General features: G+C 44.3%; 1 protein-coding gene across 2 annotated transcripts in view; it reads right to left on the reverse strand.

The window, feature by feature from the left end:
• CCT2 (chaperonin containing TCP1 subunit 2) overlaps nucleotides 1-17,808 on the reverse strand; it is a 980,031-nt gene that overhangs the window by 882,190 nt on the left and 80,033 nt on the right. The gene's annotated exons all lie outside the window — the stretch shown is intronic.

A 17,808-nucleotide genomic window follows, 5' to 3' on the forward strand; every position in this document is an offset into this window, starting at 1 on the left:
TGTTTCTTAGGCATGGAGGACTGTCCAGGAGAATGCTGTACTTGTTTCTTTGTCTTTAATGGTACCTTTGTCTTGGCTGTTGTTTTAATGGCAAGTTGTGAAGGTCTGAAAACACCCTCAGAAGCCGATGCCTGCTCAGCGGCTCCGGACCCATCTGAGGGATTAGTTTCCGTAGGCCAATACCTTGAGTTTCCAGAGGCCAAGATGTCTCCACGTGGGAGTCGGAAGCGGCCTGTGGCTCTGAGGTAGCGGGTGTCAGAGGCTGCGAAAGCGCCTCACCGAGAACCGGCGACTGGCCTAGAAGAGGTTTTGTCGGTTTTGGACCTCGGATGCCCGTCTTTATCTTTGTCTTTGCGTTTTATTTTGGTATTGAGGTCGGCTGATCCGACGGCATCGTATAACTGAACCTTCGGCCGAAGTAGTGCAAAGCAAAATCAAAACGTCTTTTTATAGTGCGTTTGTTAAATCTAGCACAAAACCGACAACTAGTGACGTTGTGATCAGGGCCTAGGCATGGAATACAGTAAGAGTGGAAGTCCTTATGGAGGTATTTGCTTCCCACAAGAAATACAATTAACTTTTTCTGACATCGGTCTGAGGCAAGAAAAAAGTTTCCCCATCGGGGTACTTATCTTTATTGAAGACTTCGGTTCTGAAATTCGACTTCAAAAATCTCAGGAGTCGGCCGACCGGCACTTGCGAACTGCTTCTGCTTCGGGCACCGCGTGGCAATAAAGACTGAAGAAAATGGCGTCGGATGCATCCTGTATACCCCTGGAGCACTGACGTCAGGGAAGAAGCGACAGCAACCCGACGCCGGACCAAGACTTTGGAACTCAGGCAGACTGCGGGACCGCCTGACGGCAGGATAACCCAAGTGCAATGACTGCAGCAGTGTAACACGATGAACATCTTGGGAAGTTGTCTGTTCTGAAGAGAGGCAAGAAGATGCACAATATCCATGAAAAACTCTCGAAGTAGTCCATGTATATCCAAGGAGTGAAGGATAGTTTCAGCAGGGTTTTGAGATGAAGGGAAGTTGTTAGGAAGGTTGATAACCTGATTCAAGGAAAGCTCATTAAGAACTCTAGGCATGTAGGATGAGTTAGTACGTAAACGCTGTCCTTGTCAAAAACTGTAAAAGGATAAGAGGTCATGAGGGCTTGCAGTTTGTAAACCATTCTGGCTGAAGTAATGGCCACCAAGAGGATAGTTTTCCATGTGCAGTGTTGGAGAGAACAGTCCTTGGCTGGCTAAAAAGGGGAGGAATGGGCTTTCCTTGGAGGTCTAAGGTGTAGTACCCCCTTCAGAAATATTTTAACTTCCAGTCTAAAAACTGGGGGGTGAGAGGAAGACAAGCTGAGAAGGCAGATAAGCATGTCTTAATGGAAGATTAAGGCAATCCAGAGTTCGTTAGATCACACAGGTTCTACTGTCATTAGTTGGATATTTTGTTTTAGACACCAAACAGAAAACTCTTCCACTGGGATAGACAGGATTTTCTAGTAGTTGGTTTTCTGCCCTCCTACAGAACCTGAAGCACCTCTTCTGTGTAAACGTGTCTGAAGGGAATTAACACCACATCACCCATAATGTAAGGTTCAGGGTGGATAGTTGGGGTTGTAAGTGAGTTCCCTTCTCCTGTGTGAGCAGGTCCATTCAGTGAGGTAAATTGTGGTGATTATCCTTGGCTAGATGAGGGGGAACCAATGTTGCCTTGGCCAATAGGGGGGGTCACCAACAAGAATTGTGATTGTTCTCTCTGAATCTTCAGTAGACCTTTTTGTATGAGTGGGAAGGGGGAATGCATAGGCGAACATCCCTTTCCAAGGGAATAAAAGAGCATCCACCCTCCAATGCTTCGGGAGAAGGCATCCTGGAGCAGAAGGTTGGGAGTTGTCTGCTCATGTGGGAGGCAAAGAGATCCACCTGCGGTATAACCCATCGATGGACCAGGTCCAAGAACAGATCCCCATTTAACATTCACTCGTGGGATTGAGTCATGGTCCTGCTTCGAGCACCTGCCATCACATTTTCTGCAGAAGGTATGTAGACGGCTAGAAAGTTAACGTGTCACTCTAGGGCAATTTCCCACACCTGCAGAGCCAGTCTGCACAGGATGTAGGACCTTGCCCCCCATTTGATGTACCACAGCACAGTGGTATTGTCTGTGTACCATCTCAGCATTCCTGGCAGGGTTCAATCCTTTAAGATTTGGAGGGCCAATATCAAGGCACTCATCTCCTTGATACTGATGTGTTCCCTCTGTTGGTTCAGGGTCCAAGTGTTTCTCACTCTCCAATCTCCTAATGTTGCTTCCCAACCTGTGTCTGAAGCATCTGTGTACAGGTCCTGGTTGGGGGGCAGGGACTGTAGAGGCAGGCCTGGGCTGGCCAATATCTGGGCTACCCACCAATTCAGTTCCCAAGAAAGGCATGGTAACAGGTGAACCATGAATTCCAGGGGGTGCAGGTATTGCTTCCAGACTGTCCTTAAGCACCACTGAACCTTCCCTCATGTGTAGCCTTGCTAGGGGTACCATGGGGATGGTGGAGGCCATGAACCCCAGGAGCCTGAGAAACTCTCTGGCTGACAGGGCTTGGAGAAAGAGTATCCCCTTGAAATAAGAAGTGAGGGACAATCTTGTCCGGAGGAAGACCGGCCATAATTTGCCCTGTTAAAATCCTGCATCCTAAGAACACATGATCCTGTGAGGGTATCAGGGATGATTTTTGAAGGTTTATGGTGAACCCCATATCTCTCAAGAGGGAGAAGGTGAATTCTAGGTGATGCAAGACCAATTCAGTGGACGGGGCCTGGATCAGGATATCATCCAAATAGGGGAAGAGTTGGCTCCCCCGCATTCTGGCAAAGGCAATGACTGGGGCTAGGCACTTTGTGAATACTCTTGGGGACATAGAGACACCAAATGGCAAAGGATATAACTGAAAGTGTACAGAACCCACTAAAAAGCAGAGGAATTCCTTGAAAAGGGGATGGACTTGGATGTGCAAGTAGGCACCTTTTATATCCAAGGACACCAAGAAGGCCTGAGGGAGGATTAGGGGAAGGAGAGTTGGAAGTGCGAGTATCCAAGAGGAGGGGACCTGGAGGAAGGTGTTAAGATGGGGACAAATCCAAGACTGGTCTCCATGGACCTTCTTTCCTGGGGGACCAGAAACTTCCTGGAATACAAGTCTTTTCCTCTCAACTGAGGAGGAGCCTCTTGAACTGTGCTTTGAGAGAGAAGGTCCTGCAAAAGTGGAAGAAAGAAAGCCATTTGGTCTCGAGGGGGTTGAGGAATGCCTTTAAAAGTGGGTCTGGACTGTCACCCCATGAAATATCCCAGTTTTATAATAGAGAGGACCCAAGAGTCCTCATTAACCAGTTTCCAAGCTGAGTAGAAAAGGGAGAGATGCATCGAGACAGGGATGTATGGGTATAAAAGTGCTGGTAGTCAGAGACTACGGGCTTGGCCTGAAAAGGCAGCTTTGGAGCAGAGGTAAAGGGAGCAGACTTAAAGGGAGGGGGTCCATTTCCTGATATCCTTTTTCCCTTTGGATGGCATTTGTCTGGAAAACTTCCTCATAAATGTAGTTTTAGCTGGATAGTTTCCTCTGAAAGTGGGAAACCAGGGAGAAGGACACCTCTGAGTGAACCCGGAGTCCAACAGTAATGTGGAGCCTGAACAGCCAGGATAAGAGGTTTCACTTCCTTGACACAGATGTGTTCTTTTACCTCCAAAGGAGTCCAGACCCTTGGACCCTGTTGTTGTTGGAACACACCCCCCCCATGGTAGGTCTGAAGAATCTGTAAACAGGTCCTGAGTGAGGGATAGTACCTGAAAGGTAAGACCTGGATTTTGAGACATTTGTTTGACTCACCACACAAATTCCTTCCTTAGCAAGGGAGAGAGAGAGGAATGGGAAGTCCGGGGATGACAATGCTAAAGTCCATCTGTCTTGAGATATCACTGGAAACTCTTCGCTGACACTCTTCAAGCTCAATCTTGATGAGTGAATGGGAAACCACAAATTTGTCCCAGGGGTTCCACCTGTGTCCCTCATTGACGGGGGCAACAGGTGCTGACTGAGGTTTCTTTCGTGGGGATAAACTCTTGGCTAGGCTTGTAAGGGCCCCAGGTCCATTATCCTAGTAACCTCCTATGATCTTATATGGAGTCTGGCAAAGAGAAGCATGGGAATAGCAGATGCCATAAACCCCAGGGTTTGTAGAAACTCTCACACTGAGGTCTCTTGCAAAGAAGTGACTAAAAGAAAACTGTCAAAGTGAGGAGCTTAGAAGGAGAAGGAAGAAAAGAAAATGTCATTGTTAAGATTCTAAATGCTACACCTCAAAAAAACTGGTACTAGAAGTGTTAAAACGGACTTCTTTATATTTAGAATGAAGCCTACACTGCAAAGAAACACTGTGAATACTATGTCCTGCAGAGAGGGAGCTTGAATAAAATAGGTTCATCCAGATGAGGAAAAATATGAACACAATGGAGTCTGCAAAGGCTGCGACAGGGATTATGGATTTGGTCAAATTCATCAGTGTTCTATAAACACCACATGGTGAAACACAGAACCGACAATGTAAAGAAGATACAGAGTGTCAAAAATTTCCTGAAGAGATGGTGAATAGAATATGAAGATAAAAATCCTTCAGGTTCAGAGAAACCAGAAAGACCTGAGAAAGAAGCGTAGGAACAGAAGCTGAAGAGTCAACATTCTGAAAGAAGGAACTTTCAGAAATGTGTTGAAAAAAGAGGAGGTACAGAATGGGTCTTTCAAGAGCCCTCCTTCCTGGGAAGGAAAAACATTCTGGAGTAGAAACTCTTGCCCTTCTGGCAAGAAAGCATTGGCTGAACAGTACCTTGAGGTTGAAGAGGAGGAGGAAAGGCAAATGGGAAGGTGGGGGGAGCTGTCGAGGAATGCCTGAAAACAGAGGAAGGAAGGTACTTCCCGCACCATGTTGTAACCATTGTGAATTATATACGGAACTCGTGTGTCTGTTGTGATGCCAAGTACCACTCTCTCTCAATCCTTGGCCATCACCATTACAGTGGATGTCTCCATAAAATCTGTATGAAGTCTGACATGCGTACACTTATCTTCACCCCCCCCAAAAAAGAAAAATATACAGGCTGGAAAAGCGCAGCCAAATACATTTGTGCTGTCAGCAAAGGCTCAGGTTACCAGGAATTTACAGTGAAGATCCTTACCCTCCTATGGTACCTCAAGATAAAACACTGTAACTATAAAGTAAAGGAGAAGTAATATTTTTCCATCCTGAACCTAAGGGTTCCCTGGTACAGATGGAGATAAGTAGGGAAATAGACTGCAGTAATAACCAAACTCAAATATCAAAAATTATGGTAAGCTGCAGTCATTATTTACAGAAAGACTTCCTGCAATTAATGAGGTTGGAAAATCCATGGCGGAAAAGGGCAGCATGCTATTCAAAACAGCACAAGGAAAACCAGTGCTAGACCTTCAAGATCAGATGCAGCCTGCAATGCTCAGAAAAGGTGTGGAAAGTGAAAAAAGTAGCTGCTTCCAGAACATCTTGTACCCTAACTACTGTGGTTTCCCCTGCAGTGAGAGACCCAATTCCTGCAGGGTTGCATACAGATTTCGTGGCACAAGTAAATCCAGTGCTCCATCTGGACTACATACAAGCAGCCCTTTCTTCTATGCGGTAAAGGCTAATAAAAGTTGCTCTGAATTTAGTCTTCTGTTTTGTCCAGATAGAATCTCAACTACCTATTTCATCCAAAGAATATAAAATTCTCTTCCTCTGGTTCTGGGGAGAAGGAAAAAACATTCTTGCCTCTATGTAACATTCTTGCCACTATGTAACTACCCAATGCAGCTGATTGTTTCGATCTGAACTTGTCCTCCTACTCTTGTCTCTTCCCGCTCCGTTCGCCCTGCGGGCTCACTCCGCTCCCCTACCCTACCCCCAAATCCCACCCACCCCCAGGTATCCTAGACTTATACCAGACCACACCCTCCTCCATAATCCAACAAATAGAATACTCTCTCCGCCCTTATAACTACACCACACCCACACAGCCCACATCCTATCACTAGCCCACTCCTTCCACTTAAACCTCTCTTATACTTTAACCTTTTCTCACCTTGCTTAAAATTCCCTTACTTATACACTCATGTCTACCACTTCTAGCTCCACACCAACTAAGCTACTACTTACCACCATATTCTTATCTGTTTTAACCTCAGCCTATGTCTTAACCTCTTTTGAACACCGAACTTATTTTCAATATCATTATCCCACCAAACAAACAGCTACACATAGCCACACTTTCAACCATTATAATTTAAATATCTTATCCACACCTACATACTTACCAGTAAAGTACCACATACTGGCACACATTAAATATAATAGCCTTTTACCTAAGAAAGCTCAGTATCAAACTAATAACTTACATTATATTTTGCTTAAACTAAAAAATAATTCCTTACAAGATGGAGACATCCATCCCAATCCAGGCCCAGCCAATATCCTTTCTACTGAATCTATAACCATTAAACCCTCTATCCCACACACCCAAAACAAACATCCAAATTCACTCCTTATAGCATACCTCAATATACAGAGTGTTAATAACAAAGTTGCCCATCTCCATGCTCTCTTGGATGTACACTCCTTTGACATTCTATGTTTAACAGAGACAAGGCTAAAACCAGCAACCCAAGATAATCAAATCCTCCCATCAGGATAGAATATACTACGACTAGACCGTTCAAAGAGAAAGGGAGGGGGAGTAGCAATTCTTTTCAAGGATGGATTACAAGTCACTTCTCTACCTTATAACCCGCCAAAAATCAGTAATGCTGAAGTTCTTATTTCTAAAGTACAACTTAATTCTAATAAATCCTTGTACATCTTTTGCATCTACCTACCTCCTGGAAACAATGTATCTAAACTTGAAGATATACTTAATTGGGTATCATCAACCTTCCCACAAGAAACTATAATCCTTGGTGATTTCAATATTGACTGGAGATGCATTGGTACTGACCATCCTATTTCTCACATTAACCTTCATGGTTTCTCACAGACCATCACCCTCCCCAACGAGAATTAATAAACCTACCAATAAAGAGAGCACCTTGGACTGGATCCTTAATAATAACTACCACCAACCCTACAAAGTAGGTGTCTTCCCTGATGATGTAAGTGACCACTCTTTGACCTACATAATCAGGCAAAAGAATGATATCCCACACCAAGCATCATATAGGACAATACGGTCAAACAAACAGTTTAACCAAAAGTTATTCCAAACTGAACTTAGCGCCTGTGATTGGTATCCACTAAAAACCCTCCCTCTTCAAGAGGCTGTTAAACACTAACTCTACCTTCTTAAACATCCTTGACCAATATGCACCAAAGCGTACTATCAGAACTAGGTCAAAACCAGCCCCACGGCTCACTAAAGACACCAGGCAAAAAATGTTACTTAGAAATAAAGCCTGGACTAGGCGGAGGACTACAAAAAACCTAACAGATCAACAAATATTTAAACAAATGAGAAATATGACAAAAAAAGCTATACTTTCAGACAAAAAAAACTTTTACTGTAAAATGCAACAAACACACCTAAACAATCCTCAGAAATTCTGGGCAAGTATCAATAGTCTGTTACACCCAGGTCACTGCAGCACACCATCTCCAACTGGTGCTAATCAAGAAACTCCCAACCAAACTGCTAATGCCTTTAATAACTTTTTTACTGAAGCCATCCAATCTCTAGCCAGCCAGCTAAACCCCGACAGCTCTAGCCTCCTTAACCCAATTTCTAGCTCTCTTCCTACCTTCATAATTCAACCCATCTCTACTCATTTTATCTACAAACTCATTCTAAAACTTAAGCCTTGTACGCCTTCTGCTGTCCAGATTCCAGCACAATATCTGCAAAAAGCAGCTAAAGCAGTAGCTTATCCAATATCAATCCTAATAAACAGAACCATTAATGAGGGAACCACCCCAATCATCTGGAAAATCTCACACATTATCCCCCTACATAAAGGTGGTAACTCCAATGAATATTTCAACTATCGACCTATAGCCCTACTATCCCCTTTAGCAAAAATAATGGAAAAATGTATTCAGCATCAGCTTCTGGACCACCTACAACACAACTTACTAGCACAAAGCCAACATGGCTTCAGACCATACCATAGTACCACTACAGCCCTCTTATCCTTCACTGACACCATTAACAGAAATCGCAATAATAATGTTCTCTCTTCAGCTCTATTTATTGATCTATCAAAAGCTTTTGATATGGTTAACCACACATTGCTTATAAACATTCCTAAATCACTTTCACTCGATACTCTAGCTGTACAATGGTTCAGCTCCTACCTAAGCAACCGACAGCAAGCTGTTATGTGGGAAAATAATCTATCATCCCCATCTGCCAGTTACACTAGGTGTTCCCCAGGGCTCTATTCTTGGTCCTCTATTATTCTCCATTTTTATTAATGATCTCTGTAAAGCTACTCCTCATGCAACCTATATACAATATGCAGATGATTCAACAATAATCTGCACAGCCAAATCTTCATCAGAACTACAGTCCTCAACTCAGGAAATGTTTAACACAGTAGAATTATGGTTCTTAAAACGATGCCTCCTCCTGAATCCAAAAAAAACTAAGCTCCTGCTTTTTACCCCTACCCGGAAGCATATACCTTTAGATTTTTCTGTTACTTCTAACAATGGTACCGTCATAACATCTGATGCTACCACCAAGCTCCTAGGAATTACTATAGACAACAACCTCAACTTTGACTCCCATATTAATAACACTATAAAAACAATCAACAGAAAAATAGGCTCCCTATATAGAGTCAAATGCTTCCTCACTCCTATAGCAAGATCTACTATTGCCCACTCCCATCTAATCTCAACACTACTTTATGCCTCATCAATCTATACTAATCTGTCAAAACATAATTGTTTCAAACTAGCTACATCCTATAACAATATTGCAAGATTTGCCACTGGTAATCCCTATAGAACCCATCACTGTCAGAATCTAAAACAACTAGGATGGCTTGAGCTACAAAATCAGCTTCAATATAGTCAACTTATCATTGCACATAAGATCCTCCACCACCCAAATAATACTCCAATACTTTCAAACATCATTACCCCCTAAAAAATCTTACTAATTTACGTTCATCAAATAAATTGTTAGCTAACATTAATAAGTCAAACAACTTGGCAGGTGACTCTCTGTTCTCAAACACTACTGGGAAAAACTGGAATCTTCTACCTACTGTCCTAACTTCTCTTCCTTCTCTACCCCTCTTCAAACAAAAACTGAAAATATTCCTCAGAACAAAATGGCTATGCCCTTGCAACAACCCTGACTAGCTGATTAACTCTACTAATTCTCCCTCTACTTATCCCTCTTGACACCTTTGTTCTTATTTCATTTGTAAGTAGAACTGTTTACTTGTAAGCTACTATGATTGACTCTTTATAAATGTCGTATCCTATAATTTTGTAAATAGTACTCTTTTTTTTTTAAACCATTGTCTTTGATGTATTGTAATTAGTTACTTACCAGTGTGTTTGATATTTTTGTAAATAATTACTAACCAGTGTGCACCAAAATGTATATCAATATTTTTTTCTCTATGTAAACTTTATTTTATTCTACACTATTTTACTTTTTTATTTGTTATTGTCCTGGAGCTTTTCTCCCCAGGCCTCTACTGAAAATGGACATATATCCAGTTAGACTAGCCCGGTCAACAAATATAAAATAAAATAAATAAATAAATAAAACATTCCACCTCTCTCATAACTTTATGCATAAAGGATGGGTTAGTATGCAATGTGACCCTTTCTTTACAAAATATGAGAAAAGTCTCTTTACACATAAGGCCTGGAATTCTAAAACCTTCCTAGCTGACGCAACTACAACTAGAAAAACAGTGTTTCAATAGAGGAACTTGAGATCTGCCAATGCAATTGGGTCAAAAAGGCTAAGGTTAGCTAGCTCAATGACTTAGGAGTGATAAAGCCCTGACTAAATAAATGGGACTAGGTTTGAATAGAGGCTTGAACGCTTGTAGGAGCTGGCAACTCACTCACCTGGGATGCATTCTGACTTGCCACTATGTAACTACCCAATGCAGCTCAAGTCTGATCGAGGCCATACTGTCAGGTGTAAGAAGAGGGGAAATTACAGATGTGTAAGAACTTAACCATAACAGCAGAAGTCCTACTGATCTATGCTGCAATATTCCAAACTCAAACTGTTATCCTACCAGGGTACCAAAGCCAATACCTTCCACAGAGTCATACACCAAACATAGGACTGAAGTTCACAAGCAAAAGTGTACGTAAGCGAATTCATAAGCAAAAATCCTTGGGCTATGTCCAAACCACTAAGTCTGAAGACTTCTGAGAGGCAATTTAAACTGGTCAGCTAAGACGAAGAATAGTTGTGTAAAAATCTTACCATAACCATAGATGTCCTCCTCTTCCATGTTGCAGTATTCATTCTTAGTGTGCGATTCCCCTCCTAAGGCGACCCAAACATCGGCTCCTATACAAAAGCTTAAGACTGGCTGCTGTAGGTGCGTGGGACGTCACACATAAGGCCATAAACCAGGGGAGCTTAAATGTGACATCTGCACGCACAGACCTCAGAACTTAAGTGTCCAGTCGGATAGTCCCACAGAAAGTAACAAGTGATGTCAGCCAGAGGTGCAAAGCATCATATACTGGCTAGTTTGACCCTGGTCTAGGGTAGAGCCTCAGAGTGCCCTTAACACAGGTCAACAGTCAAAAAGGGGAATAGGTGGTTGGGAAGGAATACTGCAACATGGAAGAGAAGGACATCTATGATTATGGTAAGATTTTACAGAACTATTCTATGTCCTTCTATCCCTGCATTGCAGTATTCTTAGTGTGGGAGAGTACCACAGCTTAATAAGGGGTGGAGGTAGATGTAGCTGATTCCTCAAAACCCTACAGGACTGCTTAGCAAACCCTGCCTGGGGTCTGGAGACGTGGTCAAATTTGTAGTGTCTGGTGAAGGTGTGAATTGTGGACCAGGTGGCTGCTTCCAGGATGGAGGCTGTGTCCAGGCTTTTGAGGAAAGCTTTGGAGGTTTCCACACCCCTGGCAGAATAAGCTCTTACTCCCTGGGGTAAGTGTTTGCCATGGTGGGAGTAGCAAAAGTAAATAGTTTTCCTAATCCAACAGGAAATGGTTTGCTTGGAGACTGCCTTGCCCAGGGCCCTAGGGTGGAAGGATACAAAGAGTTGGTTAGACTTTCTGATGAACTTAGTTTTGTCTAGATAAAACCCTAATTGTCTGTGCACATTCAGGAAATGTCACTGGTTGGAGAGGGGAAGAAGATGGGCAGGTGAATGGATTGGTTTAGAGACAGTTCGTTGACCACTTTAGGTATGAAGGAAGGGTTAAGTACACAGGGTCACCCTAGGTGGTTCAAATGGGGCCAGTGTTAGTTTTTTCAGAATGAAGTTTAGGTACCAGTGGAGTGAGATGGGTTTTCTTGGTGGTCTGATGTGTAAGACCCCTTTCAGGAATAATTTGACATCTAGCCCGATTAGTAAAGGGGGATCTAGTGGTAGACAGGCTGAGATTGCTGGTAGGTGGACTTTCACTGAACAGTATGAAAGACCAGCCTTAATTAGTTCACACACACACGGGTAAGGACTGCCTGGCAGGGATCCCTGTCCTTATGGAGACACCAGTTGGAGAATATTTCCCATTTCGATAAGTAGGATCTCCTAGTAGTAGGTTTCCTGGCCTCCCTCAGGACCAAAAGCACGTCCTCCGAGTAGTGGTATCTGAAAGGGATTAGAAGTCTATCACCAAGAGTGGCCTAACATCTATTGGTGAGGGTTAATTAGATTTCCCTTTTGTTGTGTGAGCAGGTCCACCTTGTGGAGTAACTTGTGGTGATTGCCCTTGGCTAATGATAGAAGCAGGGGGGAACCAGTGCTGCCTTGGCCAATAGGAAGTCACCAGCAAGATTTTTGGTTTGTCCCCCCTGATTTTCAGGAGGACTTCTTGAATGAGAGGGAAGGGTGGAAAAGCATACAGAAACCACCCCCTTCCATGGAATGCTGAAGGTATCTACCCTCCAGGCAAGTGAAGAGTGGTCTTTGGTGCAGACGTTTTTCAAATGGCATAGATAGCTTCATACTAGAAAGCCCCGTAGACTTTTGCAGCAGTAATAATAGAAGGCACTGAAGTTGTAAATTATCTTTTCAGAGGTGATATTTAACTCATTTGTGCTTGTTGTAGATAATCTGTTCACAGTTTGGTGCAGGAATAGTGATATTCCTGAAAGTGATTTTGTAGTGCTGCAGCAGTGTATAAATATTGTTTGTTCATGTTACAATATTAATTATTCATGAGTTGTACGAGTGTAGTAAAACACAATGTGATGATGTCGGTTTCGCCTTTATTCTCACTGATGGATCGGATATGATCCCATTGGATCCATCTCGGCCATTTCTAAAGCTCGAGGTCTTCAGCAAAGCTTGACGGTATCCATCCTTACCTATAATGCAACCCCCTAGATTCCTCAAATGTCATTTGCCGCTCTGCGAAGGAGGTTCTACATAGCAAAGTTCTGGGCTAAGTGTGTCTATTTTCTATTTCATCTCTATTATAGCACTTCTTTACTGTACCGTAGTTTTCTCCTAGTGCAATTCTTTATTTATCTTTACTCTTTAGAGTGAGTGAAACAATTTTACAATCTGCACAATTTACTTCAGTTGTTAGCATCTGTACAAGTTAAGAGGACTTTTAACTAACATCCGTTTTAGTTAGAGGGTGTTTTTTCTTATCCACTCCTTTCATTCTGCCCATTTTTCCCTTCGTCCGTTTAAGTTAGAGGATGATTAGATTTAAAAAAAAAAGATTTCGTTTTTATCTTCTATCTGGTATAAGTGTGTATGAGTTTTCTCACTGGAATGACTCAAAAAGGCGGCGGCACCTTGGCTTTAAAAAGTGTCAGCAACATGGGAAGAAGATGCCCCCTCAGCTATTCGACCACTGTGTGTGTATTGCTTAAAGCCTCTTCACCTGCAAGGGTCCTGTTCAGTTTGTCATGAGTTCAACCAAAGAGCACTCTTGGAGTGCAACAACAAGCTTTTTTGAAGGGGTTGTTAAAAACCCCGTCACCCAAATCAGAAAAATCTTTAAAACAACCTTCAACTCCAAAATCTCCTTCAGTTTGTACTGGTTCTGCTGAAATAATCTGCCTGTCTGTTGTGGAGAGAGGGAATGCAGGTCGCCTGCAGGGCGATTCCCTATGAGGTGGCCAATTCCTAGACCAAAAGTGTTAGTCTGCAAAGCACGTAGGACTTGGGCCCTCCCTGCTTATTAATATACCACAGCACAGTGGTGTTGTCTGTGTATATATCAGGAGTGGCCCCTGTTGTAAAAAAGGGAGAAATGCCTGGAGGGCTAAAAGGATTGCCCTCATCTCTCTGGCACTGATGCGTTCTGATTTGAGGTGATGTGGCCACAGGCCCTGCATCTGTCGGTGGCAGAGGGTGGCTCCCAACTCCAGGTCTGAGGTGTCTGTGTGCATGACCGGAGTGGGATGATGAGGTGGTTGGAGAGGAAGGCCCAGGTTGTGATTTACCTGAACCAACCACCACAGTATTTCATAGGTTCATAGGTTTATACTAGGCTATCTGCCCTAAGGCATTTATAAGCCTAGCCCAAATTATTGTGGCTTACGCCACCCCTTATATGAAAAAATACTGTGCCCATTAGTTTGTTGTGCCTCTGTCCAGCAGTGACACAGAGATGATTCATCTCCCATCCACAGGTCTAGATTTCTCTTGAACAGAGTCAGCGAGGTGCTCTGCCTCACATGGACCGGGATTTTATTCCACAGCATAGGGAGTCTCTGAGTGATAAATCTATCCCTCCAGCGTCCTATTTATATATCCGTGCTAAGGTTTATAAAGCTTGCTCTAGTGGTTTTGGTGGATTTGGATTTTTGAGGTGGAGCATGTCCATTAATTCCGGGTTGGACATGGCCTTGTATGTCAGGCACATGTCACCTCTGAGCAGACGGTATGCGACTGAATAGAGCTGGAGTTTCTTCAATCTGGCAGCATATGACAGATTTTGGAGTCCTTTATCCTTTTGGTGAGGAACTTTTGGGGTCTCTCCAATTGCTGCAGATGTCGGGTGAGATACATCCCGAATGGGGCATTGTACTCGATCATTGGTCTGATAAGTGAGAAGTACAGGGGAACAATGACCTCACTAGATCTGGATGTGAATCCCTTCATGATCAGGTGGGCAATGTAGAAGGTCTTTCTAACCACTTTAGCAATGTGAGTGTCAAAAGAAAGGCCACTGTCAACCTGGGTCCCCAGGTCCCTGATAACCTCTTCTGTGCTTAGTGGATTGCCACCTATATGGTAGCTTGGGGTTACCTTGTTTTCCCGGTATGACTATACATTTTTGGCGTTTAACTTCAGGCCATGGCTCTGGCACCAGCTATCTGTTTCCGTGAGTCCCTTCTGAAGGATATTCGTGTCCGATGCACTTTCCACTATGGCGCCCAGTTTGCAGTCGTCTGCAAACTTTGTCAAACAAAGTCCTCCCATGTTGGCCTGTACTTCTGAGAAGTAGATGCCAAACAATAAGGACCGAGCCCTGTGGGACACCACTTGTGACCGGCTTGGAGTCTGACACAGCGCCAGCAACTCTAACCCTGTGGGTTCTGTCCTTTTTGCAACCCATCTTGTGACATATGGGTTTACATTTAAGCTGGTAAGTTTTTCTACAATACCAGGGTATTGTGTTTGCAAGGTCAAGGTAGGCTGTATGGACTGCCTTTCCTCATCAATGGCCTTGGTGACTGTTTCAAGAAGTCAACCAAGTTCAAAAGGCATGATCTTCCCTTGACAAAGCCAAACTGGGGGTCCAATGTCTGCAAGTCCCCTATATCTTTGTTTATGAGCTCCATTATGATCCTCTCCATAGCTTTGCAGACTAGACTTGTTATTACCAGGGTCCGTGAGGCACCGCCTTTGTGGAGTGGGACCACAGTTGCCATCCTGTGGTAAGGCTAAGATTAAACAGCTGCCTTATGTGCGGGTTTAATTCCTCATTTGGGACACCATCCGGTCCCATTGATGCTGTGTTTTTAGCTTTAGAGAGAGCAGCTTTCACCTGCGCATTTGAGATGTCCGGGAGGCTACACTCGGCTGGGATAGTTATCTCTCCTTTAGGGGGGGGGAGAGGGGGGTGAAGTTTGCACTTTTTTAGGCAGGGTAGAAGGGGCACAATGTGCTCCAGAAGCTGGTTGTACTGCTTCCTGATTGACTGAAGGTACCATTGTCGCTTTCTCATATCCAATCTTGCTAAAGGAAGCATGGGTATGGTGGCTGCCATGTAGCCCAGAGGTTTGAAGTACTGCCTTGCAGTCAACTCTATGGAGTGAAGGAGAAGGAGGAGATGTTCTGTCAAGTAACTCACTTTTGGTGGGAGTAGGTATGCCTCCATGAGATCGAAGTGGATGCAGCACCCAAAGAACACAATGTCTTGTGTTGATTGAAGATGGGATTTTGGTAGGCTTATCTGAAATCCCAGTGATTGAAGGAGGGTCACCACAAACTGGATGTGCCCTTGGAGGGTTTCTTGGCTGGCAGCCTGATCGGCATGTCATCCAGGTAGGGGAATATCTGTATTCCCTTTGTCCTGCAGTAAGCCACAACAGGCGCCAGGCATTTGGTGAAGACTCTGGGTGCTACGGAGAGTCCAAAGGGCAAGGCAGACTCTCAAGTATTTCCTGTGGGAGGGTTTGATTGGAATATAGAGTTAAGCATCCTTTATATGTAAGGTAGCCAGGAATCCTTGTAGAATAATGAGGGAAAAGGGCTGGTAGGGTTAGCATTTTGAAGGTAGGAACTTTTAGAAAAAGGTTGAGATAGAGGAGGTCTAGAATGGGTCCCCAGGGTCCATCCTTCCTGGGGACCAGGAAAAGCCTAGAGTCTTCCTTCTACAGTAGAGCGGACTGCCCCTACGGTGCTCTGGTCATTTGCAAGAAGTGCAGTTGCTGATCAGGTGGCGAGGTATGCCTTGTCCTATGGAAGGGGAGACCCAGGACATAAAGTAACCGTTTTGAAGTATGGACAGGACCCACTTGTCTGACAGGAGATGGGTCCAAACAGGGAGACAGTGAGAGAGGTGAGCAGACAGTGGTATAGGAGGAGGAAGAGGAGGCAAGAGTGGCAGGTAGTCAGATGCTACCTGCCCTGTCCTGAAAGGGAGTCATCTGGCTAGAGGGAGGGGATGCTCTAGCTGGAGGGGGGCGTTTCCCTGTGGGCTTACGAGGCCTTGAAGGAGGAGCAGGGAAGTAGTACTTCCTAATAAACTGGGTTTTGGCTGGATAGTTTCTGTCAACTTTAGGGATGGGTGAAACCAGTAAATGTTCTTTACCTTTTTGTTGCAGGGATTTGAAAAGGTCTGCCACCTTAGAACCAAAAAGTGCATCATTATCCAAATCATCTGGCAGGGGTTGTAGGTGAAGTCAAGAAAATCTGCGTAAGGCAGATGCTGATGCTGCTGACCTAGCAGAGGATTCAGAAGCATCGTAACTACACTTGATAGAGTGTCTGGTGACCTGGGAGGAGAGAGCCAGGAGACAGGACAGTGATGCTTTGGCAAGGGGGTCTGGAGTATATGCCATGTGTTTGTTGGCAGATTCTAAGAGGGACAAGGTGTACTTGGCCAAGTGGGTCTGGTAGTTTGTACCTCTGAAGGCCAAGGCAGCCGAAGTATATATCTTTTTACCCAAACGTTCCACTGTCTTGCTGTCTTTGTCAGCTGGGAGAATGGTGGTTGTAGGTAGGAGTTTGGAAGCTTTGTTCGAAGAGACTGTTAAAGTGGAAGGATCAGCAGGTAGCACTTAAGCAGACGCTTAGCAGTGTCAGGCACCTTATAAAGCCTGTCTGGTCTGCGTGGGGCAGGAGTTTGGGAGTCAGGGTTCAGAGATGAAGAAGAAAAGGCAACTAAAAAGGCAGGATAGGAGGGACAGCAGATGGGCCGGGGGTTTTCCATATAAATGAGGTTGTAGTACCTCTTTTGTATCTCAGTCATCTCTGAGGATTCTCATTTAAAGTGATCTTTCATCCTGCTGACTGTCTCACTAAAGGTCAAATCTTCAGCTGGGTAAGTAAGGGTCCACTGACGCTTCCTCTGGGGATCCATATCCCAAGGGGGAGGATAGTTGTGAGTTGCAAGAAAGTGATTCCTCAGAGGAATCTGAAAGGGCTTCCTCTTCCCTAGTAGTTGTGTCAGTAGGCTGAGGCCTAGGGCTCAAGAGAGGAGTGGAGGGGAGATGAAACCAGTAAAAGCAGTGGTAGGCCTCAGTGTCATAAAGGCACTGAAACGGCTTTGACTGAAAGCCTGCCAATAAGGCATTCTTTCTGTAGAGGGAAAAATAGGTTTCCTCTTTTCTCTTAAGAGGGCCTGTGGATGTCTAGAAACTGGAGATTGCAAGGGCTCGGAGGGCTAAGACAGCTCCTCAGAAAACGCAAGCCCCCCCCCCCCTCGGCATCGGAGACCAGCGCCGGAAGAGTCTCTGTGGACATGCTCGCGCCTACGGATGGTGTGGCATTCCTTAGAGGTACCTGAAACCTCCAGAGGGGCAGATCTGGGTCCAGATCCAGAAACCAGGCCTATGTCGGCCACAGGTTGGGGGTCATCAACCGGAAGAGACTGAGCAGTAGATAAATGCAG

This window comes from Protopterus annectens, chromosome 11.part0, assembly GCF_019279795.1.
Source record: "Protopterus annectens isolate FY-2018-M chromosome 11.part0, PAN1.0, whole genome shotgun sequence".
Classification (NCBI taxonomy): Eukaryota; Metazoa; Chordata; order Ceratodontiformes; family Protopteridae; genus Protopterus; species Protopterus annectens.